The sequence below is a fragment of the Vidua chalybeata genome, chromosome 33, assembly GCF_026979565.1.
Source record: "Vidua chalybeata isolate OUT-0048 chromosome 33, bVidCha1 merged haplotype, whole genome shotgun sequence".
Lineage (NCBI taxonomy): Eukaryota > Metazoa > Chordata > Aves > Passeriformes > Viduidae > Vidua > Vidua chalybeata.
Window position 1 is genome coordinate 97,554 of NC_071562.1, and position 8,109 is coordinate 105,662.

The 8,109-nt window shown below is 54.1% G+C and overlaps 1 pseudogene; it reads right to left on the reverse strand.

The window, feature by feature from the left end:
- Positions 1-5,678: 5,678 nt before the first annotated feature.
- LOC128802062 (zinc finger protein 239-like) lies at positions 5,679-6,755 on the reverse strand (annotated as a pseudogene).
- Positions 6,756-8,109: the final 1,354 nt, after the last annotated feature.

An 8,109-nucleotide genomic window follows, 5' to 3' on the forward strand; every position in this document is an offset into this window, starting at 1 on the left:
AGAAATTCTGTGGGGGACAGCAGAGCCTTTGCTATATATCGAATGTCATGCTGCACCAAAGTATGTCCAGTAAACGTAAGGTCCAATATGTTTTTAAAAAATGGGGAATTTCTCCCATAGTCCTTGGCTGCCTTCCTCAATTCCTTCACCTCCGTGTATGGCAGCTGTTCCCACCGTGGTTCCTTACCCCTCTTAAGCCTAACCGGTGCCACGATTGGGCCTAGATCCCTGGCGAGATCTAGGTCCCCATCCCTAATTGCCTTGGCCCTTATCCGGGCCCAGCCCTCCCCTGGCTTGGTTGTTGGCCGGGGGTCGTCACTGTCCTCATCCTCTTCTGAAGATGAGGCAGGACAGGCTAGGGCTCGAAGCCTCTCCCTTGCCAGTGGGTCCTGGTTATGAGAGACCCTGCAGGCCAAGATGGCCTGCTTCCGGCAAGGCCCACTTCCGGTTCCGGTAGCGTGGGAACCGGAAGTGGCAGGAGAGGGGGCGTGGCCTGACCCACCCACTGGGGCATGGCCTGACCCACCCACTGGGGCGTGGCCTTCTGGTAGGCCTGTCCCACCCACCAGGGGCCCGCCCAGGGGTGTGGCTAGGGAGGCAGGGTGGGAGGGTCCCGACGTCACCGAGATCGACGCATGATGGGGGGCGGGACCCGACGCGGGGGCGGCAACCGACAAAGGGGGCGGAGATGGTAAAGTGGCGGGAACCGGAGGGGTTGAGGAGGAGGAGGCACCATTTTGTGTCTCAGGGCAATCGGCCACGAGGCCGCCGCCATTTTGAGGTATTATTAAAACAGAACTGGAACTGGGAGTAAAACTGGGGTTGGGGGCATGAGGATCGAGGGAATGGATAGGGCTCGTGCTGGGGTGGCCAGTCCCAGCACAAGAGAAGGACAGAGTGGAACGGGAGGCAGCAGGGAGACGGTAGCAACCCTGTGCCTTATTTTGGCAGGATCTATCTCCCGATCCACCCTTAGGGGAAATGGGGTTAGGAGCGAGGGGGGCGGAATAAGGGGTAGGAAAACTGGGACCCGAACTTTCCCCTTTTTGTTTAACTAAATTAAAAATAATATCATAAATAGGAAAAAATCTCCCGACCCTAAAATTCCCAGAAACTTGTAAATCATAAATATAACGCCCAACTTTTCCCCAGAACGAAGTAGAAAGAACATCCTCAGTAAGGCATCTGGAAAATGATCAAAAATGAAAATAACAAAAGATTTAAGGACCCGCTTATTAAAAGAAACATTCCCCAACTGAAGGGTAGCTTTAACTTGGCAATAAAAGTCTCGTCTTGCAGGGGAGAGGCGGTTACCCATCTCCTCACTGCAGAAGAGAATCCCCACCAGAGCAAAGGAAAAGGAAAGGAAAAGATAAGAGCCTGCGTCGGCTGCTCTCCTCGAGCAGCTGCACTCACCCAACTACGACGCGGCGAAAGAAAAGGCTGAGGCGGGGTAGTGGAGCTCTGCTGGTGTCGTGGAATCCGGGGCTTCCCTTGAAGCTGCAGAATCGGATGTCCACGACTTGTCAGCAGATCCAGGAGATAGGAGTCTTCTTAAAACAGAAGAACAGCTACTCCTGGGATTGGCGGCGAACGGCGCTTTAGTCCCGCAGCGCAGGGTCACGGATCCTCACGCGGCAGGAGACGCTCGTCGGAAACCGGGGCAGCGATCACCGTGTTCGCGGCGCCAATTGTATAAAATTAGGTCCTCCGGGGGTTCCCTGGGTTCCCAGCCAGTCCGGGGAGTGATCCTCGGCTGACCGGTCCGCAGGGAGGGGTAGATGTAACCCGGAAAGCTCCACCAAATAAAGACGAGACGTCTCCCGAGCAGCAGGATCCGAGAAGTTTATTGCAAGGAGCAGCAACCTCCCGAAGGAAGAGCTGACTTCGGGAGCACAGCATTCGGGCGGGACCGAGAATATAAGGGCAGAGGGATAGGAGTGGCTAGGGCACAAACCAACCAATGGGTAAAGGGTAGAGGGGAGGAGACGGGATGGGGTGACATGTAATGAACCAATCGGGATACAGGAGAGGAGTGGCATTCTAACAGGGTCCAATGGGATTAACAGAAGAGAAGAACTTTCTAGAACTGAGGAGTGTGTTAAGCTTTGACAGACAGCCTCAACTGGGGAGGGAAACAGCATGTGATTGACAACTTTTGCTATATTGAAGTTGCCTCCCAAGGGAGGGCGGGGACCCCTCCCACAAGAGTGTGTCCTAGTTTAGGGCAAATTTGGGAGAAGACCTCCAGAAGGAGCCCCCAGAAAGCAAACCCCCCACGGCCCTTCCCCCATCCTGGTTCAGGAAGGATTTCCTCAGAGAGAAGTGGAAAAAAACCTGTTTATTTAACAAGCAAAACACTCCCCAATACAAAAAACAACACCAGTTGACAAAACTCTTTCACCGTTCTGAAGAGATGACAAATTCAGGAAGTCTCTCCTGGGAGTGGTTGCCCAGCTATCAGTCTCTGGCATTGGGGATGGCTGCTGCAGGTCACAAAATGCAGACCCTCGGTGTTTCTTGATGTTTCCCAGGTCCAGGTCCAGGTCCAGATCCAGAGCAGGTCCAGAGCAGGGAAGGGGGAGGGAAGGGAAAAAGAAACAATCCAGGGTAAAAATTGCACTGCCTAGCTAAACTAACTAATAAGCAAAAGCAAAAGCAAAAGCAAAATCAAGCAAGCCAGCCGAGCCTCTCCTAGACACAGACCATGGGGGGAGGTGAGCCAGCTGATAACAAGACAAAACAATCCTTCACTTTCAGAGTCAGTCCTGAAGGCGCAGAACATAATATCAGGCATAAACAGAACACACGATTTGGGATACAAGCACCATACCGTCACCCTAGGACAGCGTGGCACAAAACTGCAACTGTTTTTCCAGAGAAGTGGATGCCTCATCCCACGAATGCTCCAAGAGCAGGAGCTTTGTGCAGCCTGACCCAGGGAAACCCTGTCCCCTCCCCAAGGATGGAATTCCTGTTGTGTGGGTTCTCTGATGTGCTGGGTGCCCTCACAATGCTTCTGGCCAGAATGTCTGCTGAGGGCAGCCAGGCTGCTGCAGGGGCTGTGACCTCACAGCCATCACCATTGCAGCCCTGTCCCCTGGGCCTGGCTCTCCCCTTTCCTCTGCCCCTGCCTTGTCTCTGCTGCCATGAAGAGTTTTGTCATTAAGATCTTGCCCCCAAGGTGCTGGGGCCAATGGCTTCCCTGTCAGGCTCCTGGAGCAGAAGTGGCTTTCCAGAGCCCAGCCAGAAATGAGCCCTGAGGCAGCAGCTCTGCAGTGCTGGCCACCAGGCTGGGTTGCCAAGGGAGGCTTCTGGCCATGCCCTGCAAGCAGCTGCTGCTGCCAAGGTGCCTTTGGTGCCTCAGGCTCTCCCTGGCACAGCTCCCAGCACGGCACTCTGCCCTTGTGCCCGAGGCCTTCCCTGGGCTGGGGCTGGCCTGGGGCTTTTCCTGCAGTGGGACCTGTCCTGCTCCTGGCACAGGAAAGGCAGTTCCTGCTGGAGCAGGAGGCTCTGCCTGCACTGGGCCCAAAGAACTCCAGCAAGGCCCTGTTGCCTTCAAAATTGGTTCCCAGAGCACTATATTAGAATAATTGTTATAGCTTCTGGACTGTGGAGTAAATAACTCTGGTTAAGATCCTTTTGTCTAATCATGATCAGAATCAACAGAGCTGTATTTATATAAATATTTCTGGTATTCCATCGTTAATCCTGTGGGACTAATTGCGTTAAGTTCCTATTCCACCTGTCCAATCTTTTACACCTTTGACAAATTGTGGGGCCGGGATTGGATCCAGTCACTCCCAGTCTCCTCTCTCGGGTCCTGCAGTGGTTTGAGGCTACATGGTGGCTGCTGGGTGTCATTTCTCCACCTCATGACTCAGCAGGAGTTTCTCCAATAAAGAAATAAAGCTTTTGCCTGAAGCTCCCACTCTGCCCATGATGCGAACCCCTGTGATTGCCTGTGCCATCCTGGCTCTTTGGCAGCCTGGGGACTCCTGGGATGTCACCGTGGAGCCCCCGTGAGTGCCTGTGACAGATCGGTGCCTGAGCAGCCCAAGGTGCCCTGGGATGTCACCATGGAATGGCTGTGACTGCCTCTGGCCACACGGCTCTTGACCATCCCCAGAAACTCCTGGGAAGTCTCCATGGAGCCCCTGTCTCTGCCTGTGACATTCCAGCTCCTGAACAGCCGGGAGACGCCTGGAAAATCCCCATGGAACCCCTCTGAGGGCCTGTGACAAATCTGATCCTTAGCAGGCAAACATCACCAGGACCCATTGCTATGGTCAGTTTCCATGGCAACCATCATCACCCCATGTCGCTGTGGTCAGTATCTATGGCAACCATCACCAGGACCCGCTCCTATGGTCAGTTTCCATGGCAACCATCACCAGGACCAGTTGCTATGGTCAGTTTCCATGGCAACCATCATCACCAGCCCCTGTTGCTATGGTCAGTTTCCATGGCAACCATCACCAGTCCCTGTTCCTATGTTCAGTTTCCATGGCAACCATCACCATCCCTATTTCTATGGTCAGTCTCCATGGTAACCATCACCAGTCTCTGTTGCTATGGTCAGTTTCCATGGCAACCATCCCCATCCCCTGTTGCTATGTTCAGTCCCTGGGCAGCTCCATGGAGACCCCATGCCCGGGGTGGTTGCCATGGACACCAGCTCAGGCCTGGAGCCACAGCCTGTTGCCATGGCAACCATTGGCAGTCCCATCCCCAGGGTCATGGGATCCCAGAGCCACAGAATTGGCTGAGCTGGGAGGGACCCATCAGGATCCTCGAGTCCAACTGCTGGCCCTGCACAGGACACCCCAACAATGCCAGCCTGGGCCTGGCAGCGCTGTCCAAACGCTGCTGGAGCTCAGAGAGCCCTGGAGCTGTGACCCTTCCCTGGGCAGCCTGGGCAGTGCCCCAGCAGCCTCTGGGCAAAAACCTTTTCCTGAGATCCAACCCAATCCTGCCCCAACTCAGCTGCAGCCGCTCCCTCCACTCCTGTCCCTGGGCACCAGAGTGAAGAGGTTCCCACAGCCCCAGCCAGGGACCCTCTCCCAAGGCTGTTGCCGTGGCCACCAAGGCTGGCACCAGCTGGGATGCTCAGTTTTCACAGGCTGGGGTTCAGGAATGGGATTCCCCAATTTCCTGCTCCCACCAAAACCGCGCTGCCGCTTGCTGCCCTCCCGCCTCCCATGGAAAGCACAAAAGGCAAAGATCCCGGGCTGGGATAAGAATAATTTACTGGGAATATCAACAAGACAAGGAACAAACAGGAACAGAAACAATATTGATAACAGAAGGGATAAGAAAAACTATTTACAGGGAAAACTACATCACCACCAACCGTCCCTTCCCAGCCACGTATTTCCTCCTGCCTGGAAAGGACACCCTTCTCCTCAGGGACAGAGAGAGAGAGTCCCTTTCCTGGCCCTGGCAATGACCTGAGGTGGGAGTGAATGTCATGACAGGGCCCTGGCCAGACCTCCATGTTCTTCACTCCCACATAATGCCATTGGCAGGGGCAGGAGAAGGTACAGGTGTCTTCCCAGCATGGATCACAGGGAACATGGGTCACCAGGGCTCTTCCCAGTGTGGGTTCTCCAGTGGGAGATGAAGCTGGAGCGGTGCATGAAGCTCTTCCTGGAGTTGGGGCATTTGCAGGGCTTCCCTTACCGGTGACTCCACTGCTTTCTGGTCAAGTTCAAGCTCTGGGGGAAGTTCTTCCCACACTAGGGAGACTCGCAGGGCCTCTCCCCAGTGTGGATGCGCCGGTGCCTGACAAGTGTGGAGTTGTGCTTGAAGCCCTTCCGGCAGTCAGGGCAGCGGAAGGGCCTCTCCTCGGTGTGAATCCGCTCATGCAGGAGGAGATTGGAGCTGGTCTGAAACCTCTTCCCACATGTGGGGCACTCGTAAGGCCTCTCCCCGGTGTGGATGTGCCGGTGCCTGACGAGGTGGGAGTTGCGCTTAAAGCTCTTCCCGCAGTCAGGGCAGTGGAATGGCCTCTCCTCTGTGTGACTCTGCTGGTGGCAGAGGAGATCTGAGCTGGTGTGAAACCTCTTCTGACACTCAGGACACTCCTAAGGCCTCTCCCCAGTATGGATGCGTTGGTGGATGATGAGGTTGGATCTGCAGCTGAAGCCCTTCCCACACTCCCCACACTCCTAGGGCCATTCCCCGGTGTGGATCATCTGGTGGCAGATCAGGTGGGAGATCTGCCTGAAGCTCTTCCCACACTCCAAGCACTTGTAGGGCTTCTCCCCATCATGAAGCTCCTCATGGACCACCAGCTCTGAGCTCTGGCTGAAGCTCTGCCCACCTTCCTGGCACAGGGTGGGTCTTTCCTCCTCAGAGAACCCTGGGCTGGCTTTGCAGCCCCTCCTCTTGTGGAATCTCTGGGGCTTTTCCTTCCCACTGGATTCCTGCACCATGGAGCCACTCAAAACGGCCTCTGCCACAAGGTTCTGCTGTGGGGATTCGTCCTCCCTGGTCTCCATCCTCAGCTCCTGGTCTGGGGGAGGAAGGACAAGGAGAGGATGGGATTTGCCTCCATGCCAGAGGGAAGGGGAAGGAGATCGCCCCAGTGCATCCCCGGCAGGACGGCGTCGGCAGCGGGGCTGTCCTGCAGCTGGGGGCCATGCTGGGCTGGGAGATGGAGCAGGAGAGAGGGGGAAAGGGGCACTGACTTCCTCCTCACCTGCCTGGTTGTCCCTAGGCACCTTTCTCTTCCTCGCAACCTTCTCCTCCATCCAGCCAATGTTTGAGGATGGGAAATTCTGTTTTGGGAGGAAAACAAGGGATAAGCACGTTGAGTTTTGTACTGGTTTGAGGGCAAACCAGGGGGAGAGGCTAAGCCAGAATTACAATTTAATAGGAAATTAAAATCAAAGCAATGATACAGAAACCCTGGCTTACACGGACAGAGTCAGGCTATAACCTGACACACCATTGGTCAGGGTGGTGGCAGCCATCTGATGAAATGGTGGCTGCAGTCCTGTTGGAGTGATGAACGTGATTCTGTCAAAGCAGTGATCCTGCAGAAGGGTCTGGTCTTCCTCTGAAGGTCCAGTGGTGGTTATGGAGCTCTTGTCCTCTGGGAATCCTGTAGGCAAGGTACTCCTGGTGTTGCAAGGGTGAGATTATATCCAGGTAGGAATGCTTGGTTCCTCCCCCTGGGCAGAGCATCCCACAATGGGATGATGTAATTTTATCAGTCCTGCAGTGACACTCAATGGGCCATTAACAGAAGATGGCCCCTGGAGGGCGTTATCAGGGCTGAGTCATGGAAGAGATAAAGAACACTGCCCCACCTGTTTATAGCAGTTTATGAAGATGGTGACTGAAAACATACTTTTGGTTACATCTTACATTGTCACCTGAAACAATGAGGCAATCTCTGCTCGGGGTGGGGGGTGAACACCACCCCCCTACCCAAACTGGCTCCGGTGTAAAACCCCCACCCCGGGAGGGCCACACACACAGGGGACAATGTCACACTTGCCCTGCCCCAGGGGAGGTCTCTGTCCCTGTCACTCCCTTGCTCTCCCCCCATTTCTCCTTCCTTCCATCTCTCTCTCTACCTCATATTTACTGTTCAATAAAATCCACTTTGGATTCGGTCTCCTTAGCACCTTAATAGGGGCAGAGGCATCTCTCTAACAATTTTATTAACCAGATTGTTGTAGGTATTCTCAGCTCAGTCAGAGAGAAAGAGAAAGGTTTTCTAACCAGGCGACAGCCTGGAAAGCAGGTGGGGAGAGAATGTAAATAATTTTCTAATCTACCTTGTTATTCACATTGTTTATAGATATGTTCTGCCTCTGTGCGTCATTCACTGCACACCAATGCTGTGAAGTGTTTTTACTCTAAGACCAATGAAATTAGTCTTCTCAATGTTCTCTATATATAGAGGGGTGCATTTGAAATAAAGGAGAGAGTTCATTTTCTTTGCCTTCTGATCTGGAGTTCTCTGTTCCCGTCCTGCTCAACGGCGTCAGATTGTGATATTATTTTGGCACAGTGAGTCAGGGCCCTGTTCTCTGACACCAAGTGCCTTTGACAACAGCATGGTTCCCTCCTCTGAGGAGGTTCTGGCTCTTTCTG